Source organism: Nicotiana tomentosiformis, chromosome 4 (assembly GCF_000390325.3).
Source record: "Nicotiana tomentosiformis chromosome 4, ASM39032v3, whole genome shotgun sequence".
Classification (NCBI taxonomy): Eukaryota; Viridiplantae; Streptophyta; class Magnoliopsida; order Solanales; family Solanaceae; genus Nicotiana; species Nicotiana tomentosiformis.
Genome location: NC_090815.1, coordinates 21,607,831 through 21,621,747, shown reverse-complemented (window position 1 = coordinate 21,621,747; position 13,917 = coordinate 21,607,831).

Here is a 13,917-nt window from a genome sequence, read left to right as displayed (position 1 = left end):
AGATTCAGAATTTAATTAAAAGAACAATTCCTATTTAGAAGCTTAAATGGAAAGAGTTGACCGGAGAGTTGACTTTTGAGCAACTGACCCCAGAATAGAATTTCGATGATGGCAATAGTTTCGTATGAAGATTTCAGTCTTAGGCGTATATTCGGATTTGGATTTGGAAGTCAGTAGGACAATTCGACGTATTTTGGCGAAAGTTAAAAAATCGAAGATTTTTGGAAAGTCCAACCGAATAGTGAATTTTTGATAACGAGGTCGGATTTCGATTCCGGAAATTGAAATAGCTCCATTACGCCATTTATGACTTGTGTTCAAAATTTGAAGTCATTCGGATTGATTTGATACGTTTCGGCGCAAAATATAGAAGTTGGAAGATTTGAAAACTCAAAATTTTATTCGATGCTCGATTCATAATTTCGGCGTTGTTTGACGTGGTTTGAAGCCTCGACTAAGGTTGTATTGTATTTTGGAACATGTTGGTATATTTGGTTGAGGTCCCGGGGGTCTCGGGTAGATTTAAGAAGGTTAACGGAGCATTTTGGACTTGAAAGAAGCTGCTGGAAAATGGCAACAACTGTTGGAATCGCACCTGCGGAACTATGGGAGCAGGTGTGACTATCGCAGAAGCGAGATGAAGCTCGCAGAAGCGCAATTGGCTGGGCAGGACTGAGGTTGCAGGTGCGAAGAATTTCCCGCACCTGCGTAACCGTAGAAGCGGAAGCTCTTCCGCAGGTGCGAGAGGACGGTTGCTAGTGGACGACGCAGAAGCGAGCTCGCAGGTGCGACAAATTTGCCCGCAGGTGCGAATCTGGACAGAATCATTAAGGACCAAAATTGGTCATTTTTCCATATTTCGATTGGGATTTTGGAGCTCGGCTTTTGGGCGATTTTGGAGGAGTTGTTCATGACTTTGACTTGGGTAAGTGTCCTATATCCCAAAGTGTTTATATTTCATGAATCTATGATTTTATTCATCATTTATTTCGGATTTAAATAGAACAAATTAAGATTTTTGCAAAATCTTCCAAAAACGAAATTTCAAGATTTAGAAGATGATTTGCTATTGGAATTCGATAAAATTGGTATGGTTGAACTCGTATCGGAATGAATGTTCGGATTTCATAAAAATTATGTCAGATTTCGAGAGGCGGGCCCCGCATTGACTTTTAATTTTTTGGAATAAAATTTTAAGTCGACGTATTATTATCCGAAATTATTTTCGATGAATTTAAATGAAGTTATACAACTAATTTGGATAGATTTGAGCGGGTCCGGAGGTCAATTCAAGCAAGAAGGCAAATTTGGAATATCGGCATAACTTCAAAAAGGTAAGTGTCTTACCTAACCTCGAGTGGGAGAATTACCCCTTAGGCATCGAGTCTTATGTATCATTTGTGAAATATGAAAAGCCGTGTACGCGAGGTGACGAGTACGTACCCGGGCTTATATGTGTAAAATTTATTGAGTTAAAGTCTGGGGAATATTGTGTAGTAAATTGGATAATTGTTGGCATATATTTAATCATCTAATTACCATACCTCGAATCACATTTATTGAACTTGTGTTTATACGACAATTCGATGTAATTATTACTTATATATTTATGTGAATTCCGTGAGTTCGATGGTTTGATATTTCTTGGAATTTAATTTTATTATGAATTTTTTCTATGCAAATAATTAATTAAGTAAGTTTAAGAAGAAGTGTTAATATAATTATCTAAATTTGAATTAATGAAGGCGTTGCCCTATGCTGATTATTTTCTATCTCTGTTGATTGATTTTGAGGTTTTATATACATTGTGTGGAGCCTTGGGCTATTTGTTGTGAAATTAATTAACTTTATTATATCCTTGGAATTGGTTGTTGCCATTGGACAAATTGTGATATGAATTGATTTTGTTATGTTGTCGTGATAATATTTCGTGTAAATTATTGTGTTAATTGAGTTATTATTTTGAGGATATAAGGGTAGCATTTCATTGTTGATAATTTTCATGTGATGTTGTGATTTTCTTGTGTTTATTTCTATACCTTGTGCAACTTATCTTGTTGTTGGTAAATTGATAACAATTTGATTTATGTTGAAATTGAGAGCCTGTGGCTATTGCCAGGCAGATTATAAAATGAAATGTGGGCACGAGGTGCCGTGAGTAAATAATGAGAATATTTGGCACGTGAATTGTTCGTGCAGTTGTGATATGAAATGTGGACACGAGGTGCTGTGATGAAATGATAATGATAATTGGCACGTGAATTATCCGTGTAGTTGTGATATGAAATGAGGGCACGAAGTGTCGGGAAAATATGATGATTTAATTATGGGCACGAGGTGCCGTGAAAATATAAAAATGGGCTGAGACCCGTATTTACGAAAAATATAAAAATGGGCTGAGACCCGTATTTTTATGATTATGAAATGAGGTGTCACATAGTAATTTTTTAATTGAAAGAATTATATTCAAAATATTTATTTGGAAGGATTTTTACTTTGAAAGTATTATATGAAACAATTTTATTTGATTGATATTTATTTGAGGAAATTATATTTGAAAAGATTTATTGAAAGAATTATATTTGAAAAATAATTATTTGAGAAAATTATATTTGAAAAAGAGTTACCTGAAAGAATTATATGCGAAAGGCATTTATTTGAAGAACTTGATTTAATTGGGTGTACTTGTGTTTATTAATTGTTGAGTGATATTAATGATATTCTTGTTGTCTGCTGTGCATATCACTGGTTGTTCCATGTTGTCCTATTGTTATTTGTTTCCTATTATTTTGTATATTATATTGCACGGGTTATTAGACTAGTGAGTGTCTTGACTGTACCTCGTCTCTACTCCATTGAGGTTAGTCTTCATACTTACTGGGTACCGACTGTGGCGTACTCATACTACACTTCTACACATTTTTGTGCAGAGCCAGGTATTGAAGATATCGGACTTGAGCAGAGTTAAAGCGCGATCATAAGGATTCAAGATAGAGTTGCTTGGCCGTCGCAGTCCCTTGGAGTCTTTTCATTTCACTGTACTGTTAATTTGTAATCAAACAGTATTGTATATTCGGTCCTCGTGATCATTCCATGTATTCAGTTAGAGTTCGTGACTCATTACTACCAGTCTTGGGAGGTTGTGTATTGCAATTATTTCCGCTGTTAGATTTTAATTTTTAAAAAAATGGCTTTAAAATGTAATAGAAATCGGCTTACATAGTCTTAGAGACTAGGTGCTATCACGACGCCTGTGGTGAGATTTTGGATCGTGACAAATATTCTCGGCAATGGAAATTATTTGTATGTTGGAGATTCTTTATCAAGATATGGCTCTTTTTCTATATACCCTTACAACTATTGTTATGCTCATTAGTACACTGGTCATTGGCTTCTTGACAAAATCACTTGTTAGCCCTCTACTTTCTTATCATGCCAGTACTAAGAGTATAGACAGAGAACCAAGCATCTCAAAAGATAGGCCCTTGCTTGTAATGGCAGAATCTGCAACAATCACCTTTCTATGCGCAATGGATATTTTCTCGTGTTGTTTGAAAGACTTGTATATGCACTCCATTCCTGCTGTAGGCTCAATGCTCGCTTACATCGGGCCAATATTTGGTGTGGGACGTCTTGCTAGCAGTGTTCCTAACTCGCACCTTGAGGATAAGGTTCTTTTTGAGGAGGGGAATATTGTTGTGAACAAGACTGATCCAGTTAGGATTATTAGGCCAGGACCTAATTTAAGAGAAAGCCCAAGGATTAAACAACCGAATAGAATATCGGGGAGTTATATTTGGGATCCAGGGGGTATACAGGGCATGCGAATACTGTTGAGAAAAATGTCTGAGTCCTCTCCTCCTCAATTCTGAGTTTAGCTTCTCATCCCTTTCTTTGGTTCTATTCTATATTACTTAGCTTCTGCATTTTGTATTTCCATTACTGTTGTTCTACTTCGTTGAGTTGTAATCGTTAGATACTACCATTAATATAATCTGTATTTTGAAATTGTTACATATGATCAACAAAATCTGCAAGTGAAGTTAAAAAATTCCACAAATAAACATTGAAGCTAACCAAGCTAATCAAATTCTATACAAAAAGTTGAAAGGTCGAATCATTAAGTTCGAGCAAATAAGTAGTTTGTGAAACAAAATGCTTTTGAACTATTTTTAAATACTTCAATCAAATTGTACACATGTGTTCATTTAGATGATGCAAATAAGTGCAATAGGAGGAAGAGGAATATGAAGTTAAAAGAAACTTGAAGATATTCAAAGCATAAGCGCCGAAATCTCATAAACTTCTAAGTCATTGTCTTTTCACATGTTGCGTCTGACAAAAAGTATATGTATACGGTCGAAATAGATTTCGGCCTTAGCATGTCCGATCGAGTTCGAACGATGATCAATCGAAGTAAGATTCCAAAAATGGAATAAACAAACCTCGAACCCGGGGGGCGATCCAAGTCGAGTTCGACATCGTTGTCGAGCTCGAATCCAAATCGAACTATGATGCAGAGTAAATCTATCATGCTTATAATCTAGAGACCAACCAACATTGACCCTGAATCAATTCGAGAGCTCGATCCAGAATCGGGCTTGAGCCAAGACCGGGAGCTCGAGTCAAGATCGAGCTCAAACCAAAATCGAGGGCTCTAAGCAAGATCGAGCTCGCAGACAAAACTCGTTGTAATCCCACTAGAGAGAATCTTGGCAGAAATTGTGAAAAACCTGATTTATCATGGGTCTCCCACTGAATGTTTATTTTATTATGCTTAGAGCGAAGTCCCTCCACTATAAAAGGGCATGGTTACTATTTCTGTTGAGGAGGGTTTTTTCCAGGCTTATATTGTAATAATAACACTATATTCTCCCATAGTAAAGAATCATTCTTGGAGGCTTCTTAAATTGTTTCTATTTGTTGAGTCCTAAGATTCATTTTTCTTTACAACCTTACCTATTTCACATTCTTCGCAATCCATGTTTATATTTCTATTTATCCATGCAATTTGTATTAAATTGTGCCACATATCCTTGGAACTATGTATAAATTCAACTCTATCCATTTTTCGGGTAAACAGTTTGGCGCCCACCGTGGGACCAAGGGTAACAGTGGTTGTTTGATACAAATCTACAATACGCACTAGTTTACAACTTCAAATCAGCAATGACAAACCCTTGATTGATGGTTTTACCTATCGACCACGAAGCCGGCCTTCAAGATGAAACCAACAACTTGACACCCAGGGCCGGAAGGCGAATTAACTATGTCACCGAAACTCAAGTCGAAGTACTGCTAGATGTCAATTCACAAGTGGCTCTTGAGGCGAACCAACGTTCCGAACCGAAAAAAGCATTCGGGGCAGTACTCGATCCGTAGCTCGAGACACCCATAACGTGGAGGAGATCGGAGTCAGCTTACAGATGATCTTCGAGATGTTACAAGCCTAGCAAATAGCGATATCTCAGTTGCAGAGCCAAACTCAGGTACAAAGCAGGCCGGAGTCCAATCCGCTTCGAGAAATCACCCACAGAACGGAACCAGCCATAGTGAAGTCAAATGAGCAAGAATCAGGGACTACCCCCGAAATTACTAAATTGCTCGAGGAACTCACAAAACGAGTTGAAGCCAACGATAAAAAAGTAGAAACATATAATTCCAGGGTTGATCAGATCCCGGGAGCTCCACCAATGATAAAATGGCTAGATTCGAAAAAATTCATTCAAAAGCCTTTTTCCTCGAGTGTAGCCCCAAAACCAATCCCCAAAAAATTTCGTATGCCCGAAATACCCAAATATAACGAAACGACCTACCCCAACGAGCACGTCACTTCTTACTCGTGCGCCATCAAGGGCAATGATTTGGAAGATGATGAGATCGAATCTGTATTGTTGAAAGAATTCGGTGAAACCCTGTCAAAGGGGGCAATGGTATGGTATAATAATTTACCATCTAACTCTATTTGCTATGCTTGCAGATTACTTCGTAAAAGCATATGCCGGAGCCATAAAGGTCGAAACCAAAAAATAGGACCTGTTCAAGGTAATACAAAAGGATAACGAGATGCTAAGAGAGTTCGTATCCCGTTTTCAAATGGAATGAATGGATCTGCCACCAGTCACAGACGATTGGGTTGTTCAAGCTTTCACTCAAGGCCTAAACGAGCGGAGCTCAATGGCTTCACGGCGGCTGAAGCAAAATCTGATCGAGTACCCAGCTATCACTTGGACCGATGTGCACAATCGATATCAATCCAAAATAAGAGTCGAGGATGACCAGTTGATTTCTAGGTCCGTTACGAAAAGAACTACCATGCAAAAGTCGACCAGAGATCGATACCAGCCATATATCGTAAATGATACTACTGCCGAGTATCCGAGGCCTCTTTAAAATCAACCTCGTATACTGGGGGGCTTTTTCATTGAACGCATCTGTGATGATTATCACGTTTGGTGCAAAGGAAGTTACTTCGTTATTTCGTGACAAACAGTGTCTTATCATGAAACGTTGTAAGAACCAAATGGTCAAAAAGAACCATGCTTATGTAGTTGGCCCGAGCCTTGACGCAAAACATGAACACATGTATAATGACTTGCAAAGAAATCCTTCTTCTTTACCGATATTCTATGTTTAAGATTTATTATACAAACAGGATCGAGTCCGAGCAAGCACTCGCTCGACCACTAAGCCTACGGGCTACTTTGACTATTATGCCCACGGGTTGTATTACATCGAGTTCGAATCATTCACTCGACTACTAAGCCTACGGGCTACTTTTATTTCGAGTTCGAGCAAGCACTCACTCGACTATTATGCCTATGGGCTATATTACACCGAGTTCGAATCATTCACTCGACTACTAAGCCTACGGGCTACTTTTATTTCGAGTTCGAGCAATCACTCACTCGACCATTAAGCCTACGAGTTGCTTTGACCATTACGCCTATGGGCTGTATTACATCGAGTTCGAATCATTCACTCGACTACTAAGCCTACGGGCTACTTTTATTTCGAGTTCGAACCAGCACTCACTCGACTATTATGCCTACGGACTATATTACACCGAGTTCGAATCATTCACTCGACTACTAAGCCTACAGGCTACTTTTATTTCGAGTTCGAGCACGCACTCACTCGACCATTAAGCCTACGGGCTGCTTTGACCATTACGCCTACGGGCTGTATTACATCGAGTTCGAATCATTCACTCGACTACTAAACCTACGGGCTACTTTTATTTTGAGTTCGGGCAAGCACTCACTCGACTATTATGCCTACGGGCTATATTACACCGAGTTCGAATCATTCACTCGACTACTAAGCCTACAGGCTACTTTTATTTCGAGTTCGAGCAAGCACTCACTCAACCATTAAGCCTATGGGCTGCTTTGACCATAACGCCTATGGGCTTTATTACATTGAGTTCGAATCATTCACTCGACTACTAAGCCTACGGGCTACTTTTATTTTGAGTTCGGGCAAGCACTCACTCGACTATTACGCCTACGGGCTATTTTACACCGAGTTCGAATCATTCACTCGATTACTAAACCTACGGGCTACTTTTATTTCGAGTTCGAGCAAGTACTCACTCGACATTAAGCCTACAGGCTGCTTTGACCATTATGCCTACAGGGTGTATTACATCGAGTTCGAATCATTCATTCGACTACTAAGCCTACAAGCTACTTATATTTTGAGTTCGGACAAGCACTCACTCGACTATTACGCCTACGGGCTATATTACACCGAGTTCGAATGATTCACTCGATTACTAAGCCTACGAGCTACTTTTATTTAGAGTTCGAGCAAGCACTCACTCAACCATTAAGCCTATGGGCTGCTTTGACCATTACGCCTACGGGCTGTATTACATTGAGTTCGAATCATTCACTCGACTACTAAGCCTACGGGCTACTTTTATTTCGAGTTCGAGCAAGCACTCACTCGACTATTATGCCTACGAGCTATATTACATCGGGTTCGAATCATTCACTCGACTACTAAGCCTATGGGCTACTTTTATTTCGAGTTCAAGCAAGCACTCACTCGACCATTACGCCTACATGCTACATTATATCGAGTTCGAATCATTGTATCAACTAATAAGCCTAAAGGGTACATCACTTCAGGTTCTCGCTCGATTATAGAGGCTACGAAGTCCAAATTTGACTAAGTATGGATGTTTTCACAAAAAAGAAGCAAGTCGGCAAAATTGTCTATATACAAATTAGTCTACATGATTGATTACAACATAAAAATTAAGGACTAAGCTTCCTGGTCATCCTCAGGAGTGGTCTCTTCTCTATCAGGCTCCCCTCTAGTTCTCGGATCCGCTCTCACTCCCATCATAATCATCATTGTCATCATCATCGCCATCGAAAACCAGGGCTTCAACATCGGCTTCAAGTTCTTTGGCCCTTTTTATCTCTTCAGTGAGATCGAAACCACGAGCATGGATCTCCTCAAGGGTTTACCTTCGAGATCGGCACTTAGCAAATTTGGCAACCCAATGTGCTCGAGCATCGGCGGTCTCGGCTGCCTCTCTTTCTTGGACCTGGGCAGCTTTAGCATCAGCCTGATAGACGGCCATGAGTGCATCTGCATCGGCCTTTGCCTTGTTGGCATCAGATTCGGCCTTTGCAAGTACAGAGGCTAACCGAGCCTCGAGCTCCTCTATTCTTCTTTCTTGAACCAGGCCTTTTTGATTCATTCTTTGAAGTTAGGTTTCGGCCGATGATAACTGAGCTTGAGCAGTTTCTTTCTCTGCAGCAAAGCGGTCCATAGCTTCTTTCCACTGCAAAGACTCCACTTTTATCACGTCGATCTCCTCACGAAGCTTCTCGATCATCTCAATTTTTTGCTACAACTGTGAGACCGAAAAATCAGCCATCCTTCCTGTATCAAGCCCATAGGTTTTTAAAAGTATCATTACCTGCTCAGACAAGTTGTCTAATCTCGATAATCCTTGGCCAACTCAGCTCGGAGGTCTTTTATTTCCTCTTGTCTCTGCCCTAAGAGAAGTATTAGGGATTTCCTCTCATCAGTAACCCATTGAAGGTCAGCCTCATATCGACGCAGCTCGTTTTGGGACCGAGAACATGTTTCTTGATGAACTGCCACTGCCTACAAAAGAAACAGGAAACGAAGTTAACGAAAAGTAAACATGAATATAATACCAACAAAATAATTTTAAGACTTACCTGATTCAAAGCGTGCCGCACCCCATGAAAAAGATCTGGTTCATCACCAGTACCGGCAACGTCCTTGACACTGGTAGCATGTCATGAAAGGGATCCTCTCTATCGTGAGGCCTGTCTAGATTGAGGTCCCCTAGAGCTTGAGCGTCCCGAATCACCCCTTCAGAAAAAAAATGGGAAATGTGGGAGAATCTTCGATTGCTGCTGTCCCAAAAGAATCACCTGGAGTATTCTCTTCGGTTCGAAGGGATTCGAGGGCCCTTTCAGACATATCCCCCATCCGTCGGCTCCGATGAGATGAATCTTCAATCTCCGATAATTCGGGGATTCCACCCAAAGGTTTCTCCGGTATATCCTCAGTTCGAGGCGGAGCCTCATGAAGCGTCATCGATCCAGCAGCCGATGGGGCATCGGTGGTTCTCTTCGTTCGGGCCGCCAGCGCGGACCCATTGTTTTCTTCTTCTTCATCATCTTCATCCCTTAGATGCAGAACTGATTCCACGGTCAAATGAATGGCATTCTTGTTCGGCTTACGAGCCGTCCTCTTCTTCGATTTTGGATCTTCGAGAACGGTGGCTCTTTTCTGTTTATTTTCCTTCATCGGCTTTGGGACAGAGGACAAGGTTTTTTCCTCGTTGGACAAGGGCCTCAAAACCACATCTTTACCCAGACCTGCATATGGAAAATTTTGTTAAGATATTCGAAAACTACCTCGCTCGAACTATTAAAGAGTATGAGAAAGGGGCTTACCATGATTTTTGGCCTCCCACCGACCCTTTGACAAATCGCGCCATGAGCGCTCAGCGTATGTAGAGGTCGAGACAAGAGCTCGTACCCAGTTATTGAGATCGGAAACTATTCCGGGCATCCAGGAAACCGCTACATCACAAAAAGAAGAGTGTCGATTGGAAAAGAAATGAAAGAACAAAATAGAAGCAATATCAGGATCACACTTACGTTTCATATTCCACTCCTCGGGAAAGGGTATCTTTTCGGTCGGAATCAGGTCCGAAGTCCTCACTCAAACGAACCTGCCCATCCAACCCCGATCCCTGTCCTTGTCAATACTCGAGAACAGAGCCTTGGAAGCCCGACACTGAAGTTTTATTAACCCTCCTCGAAAAGGTTAAGGGCGATACAATCAGATAAGATGGTCGAGGGTGAACGACATCCCCTCGATTTTGCTCACGAAATATCGGATCAGGACAGCGATCCACCAAAAAGAAAGATGGACCTGGCCTAGGGTTATTTGATATTGACGACAAAAGTCAATAATAACGGGATCGAGGGGACCTAACGTGAAAGGGTAAGTATACACATTCAAAAATCCTTTCACGTAAGAAGTGATATCTTCGTCAGAAGAAGGAATCATTATTTCTTTTTTATCCCAATTGCAATCTTGCTTTAGCTGTTGGAGGTGCTTCTCGGTTATCGAACATATGTACCTCGATACTGGTTCACATCGGCCAGGGACCGATGAGCCTTTATCGACCTTAAAATCAGAAGTAGGGACGCACGCCACGGGAACACACTCCTCAGGCCGTGGTTCTGCCGGTGTATCATCGGCAGCACATTGTGAAGATGAAGCCTTCTCCTTCTTAGAAATGGTTTGTGCCGTTTTCGCCATTTTCGAATTCAAAGGTGAGAAATAGAGGAAAGTGACAAAGATTTGGTAGAATTGAAGAGGGGCTTTTGCAAAAAGAAATCACAGATTTACGGGTAAGTTAGCGAATACGAAAAAGGACTTGAGAAATTTGGAAGATAGAAGATGTAAAAGTGGTAAACGACAAAAGAAAGGGTTATTTGTAGGTTCAAGCGAAGGCAGTTCAGTATCAGCGGTGGCCGACCACCGGCTGACATGCATTAAATGCCTTGAAAGACTAAATCGACGGAACAACTATCACATACGTCATGGTCAAACCCGATGGAAACGTCAGGTTATAGTCCGATCGAGCCATTAAGAAATCATATCGTTTCTCACCACATTCTTTCTGAGGAATGAGAGGACTATCTGTATATGGTCGAAATAGATTTCAGCCTTCGCATGTCCGATCGAGTTCGAACGATGATCAATCGAAGTAAGATTCCAAATATGGAACAAACAAACCTCAAACCTCGAACCCGGGGGGCCGATCCACGTCGAGTTCGACATCGTTATCGAGCTCGAATCCAAATCGAACTATGATGCAGAGTAAATCTATCATGCTTATAATCCAGAGACCAACCAATATTGACCCTGAATCAATTCGAGAGCTCGAGCCAGAATCGGGCTTGAGCCAAGACCGGGAGCTCGAGTCAAGATCGAGTTCAAACCAAAATTAAGGGCTCTAAGCAAGATCGAGCTCGCAGACAAAAGCCGTTGCAATCCCACTAGAGAGAATCTTGGCAAAAATTGTGGAAAAACTGATTTATCATGGGTCTCCCACTGAGTGTTTATTTTATTATGCTTAGAGCGAAGTCCCTCCACTATAAAAGGGCATGATTACCATTTCTGTTGAGGAGGGTTTTTCCAGGCTTACATTGTAATAATAACACTATATTCTCCCATAGTAAAGAATCATTCTTGAGGCTTCTTAAATTGTTTCTATTTGTTGAGTCCTAAGATTCATTTTTCTTTACAACCTTACCTATTTCACATTCTTCGCAATTCATGTTTATATTTCTATTTATCCATGCAATTTGTATTAAGTTGTGCCACATATCCTTGGAACTATGATAAATTCAACTCTATCCATTTTTCGGGTAAACAATATATAATTACAAAAACCTTTTACCTACATAAATAATTTTCTTTATATTATTTGAATGATGTATCTAATCATCACTCATTCTTTAATATAATCTTTTCTTATTTACTTAAGATATGTTAAGAATATTGTTATACTTTGAGTGCATTCTTTGTTTATTGTCAATTCTTCGATCTTCTGTGTGTTTGATTATTTGCATTCTTTTCCTTTTTCCTTTTTTTTTCCTTTGTTGCAAATAGACAAAATATATATGTATAATCAGTATGATTCTTTCCCCTTCTTACGGTATATTGGAAGAAGACATATTCAAGGGAAAAAAGGAAGGAAAAATTAACATAAAATAAAAAAACTGAAGAAAATTAAAACATAATAGAGGATTGATGGTACCTTTTCGAGAAATTTATAGTGAATTCAGTAGCAGCACAATGCCTTTTTTCCCTCTTTCTTCACTGTTGCAAACTCCAACAATGGAAAATATGAATTTAGTGGCTTCTTACAAAGGTGTTGGCAAACTTCTTTAAATGGATTCATGTAATGAGTTGATAATTGCACTGAAGTGCTTAACCAAGCGTCCATGGAGAATTGAGAATAGGTGTAACGTAAATTTAGAAAGATTCCATGTAACGACCCTAGTTGTCATTTTAAGAATTTACGTCCTTCAATGACTTAAGGTCTTGAGCAGCTTCGTAATATGTATTATGACCCGCGGGTGTGGTCGAGTTTGATTTTCGGAAGATTCAGAATTTAATTAAAAGAACAATTCTTATTTAGAAGCTTAAATGGAAAGAGTTGACCGGAGAGTTGACTTTTGAGCAACCGACCGCAGAATAGAATTTTGATGATGGCAGTAGTTTCGTATGATGATTTCAGACTTAGGCGTATGTTCGGATTTGGATTTGGAAGTCAGTAGGACAATTCGACGTATTTTGGCGAAAGTTGGAAAATAGAAGATTTTTGAAAAGTTCGACCGAATGGTGAATTTTTGATAACGAGGTCGGATTTCGATTCCGGAAATTGGAATAGCTCCATTACGTCATTTATGACTTGTGTTCAAAATTTGAGGTCATTCCGGATTGATTTGATATGTTTCGGCACAAAATATAGAAGTTAAAAGATTTGAAAACTCAAAATTTTATTCGATGCTCGATTCGTAATTTCGGCGTTGTTTGAAGTGGTTTGAAGCCTCGACTAAGTTCGTATTGTATTTTGGGACATGTTGGTATAATTTCTTGAGGTCCCGGGGGCCTCGGGTGGATTTAAGAAGGTTAACGGAGCAATTTGGACTTGAAGGAAGCTGCTGCAAAATGGCAACAGCTGTTGGAATTGCACCTGCGGAACTATGGGCGCAGGTGCGACCATCGCAGAAGCGAGATGAAGCTCGCAGAAGCGCAATTGGCTGGGCAGGACTGAGGTCGTAGGTGCGAAGAATTTCCCGCACCTGCGTAACCGCGAAGCGGAAGCTCTTCCGCAGGTGCGAGAGGGCAGTGGCTAGTGGACGACGCAGAAGCGAGAATTTTCTCGCAAAAGCGAGCTCGCAGGTGCGACAAATTTGCCCGCAGGTGCGAATCTGGGCAGAATCATTAAGGACCAAAATTGGTCATTTTTTCATATTTCGATTGGAATTTTGGAGCTCGATTTTTGGGCGATTTTGGAGGAGTTGTTCACGACTTTGACTTGGGTAAGTGTCCAATATCCCAAAGTGTTTATATTTCATGAATCTATGATTATATTCATCATTTATTTCGAATTTAAATGGAAGAAATCAAGATTTTTGTAAAATCTTTCAAAAACGAAATTTGAAGATTTAGAAGATGATTTGTTATTGGAATTCGATAAAATTGGTATGGTTGAACTCATATCGGAATGGGTGTTCGGATTTCATGAAACTTATGTTGGGTTTCGAGAGGCGGGCCCGCATTGACTTTTCGGAATAAATTTTTAAGTCGACATATTATTATCCGGAATTG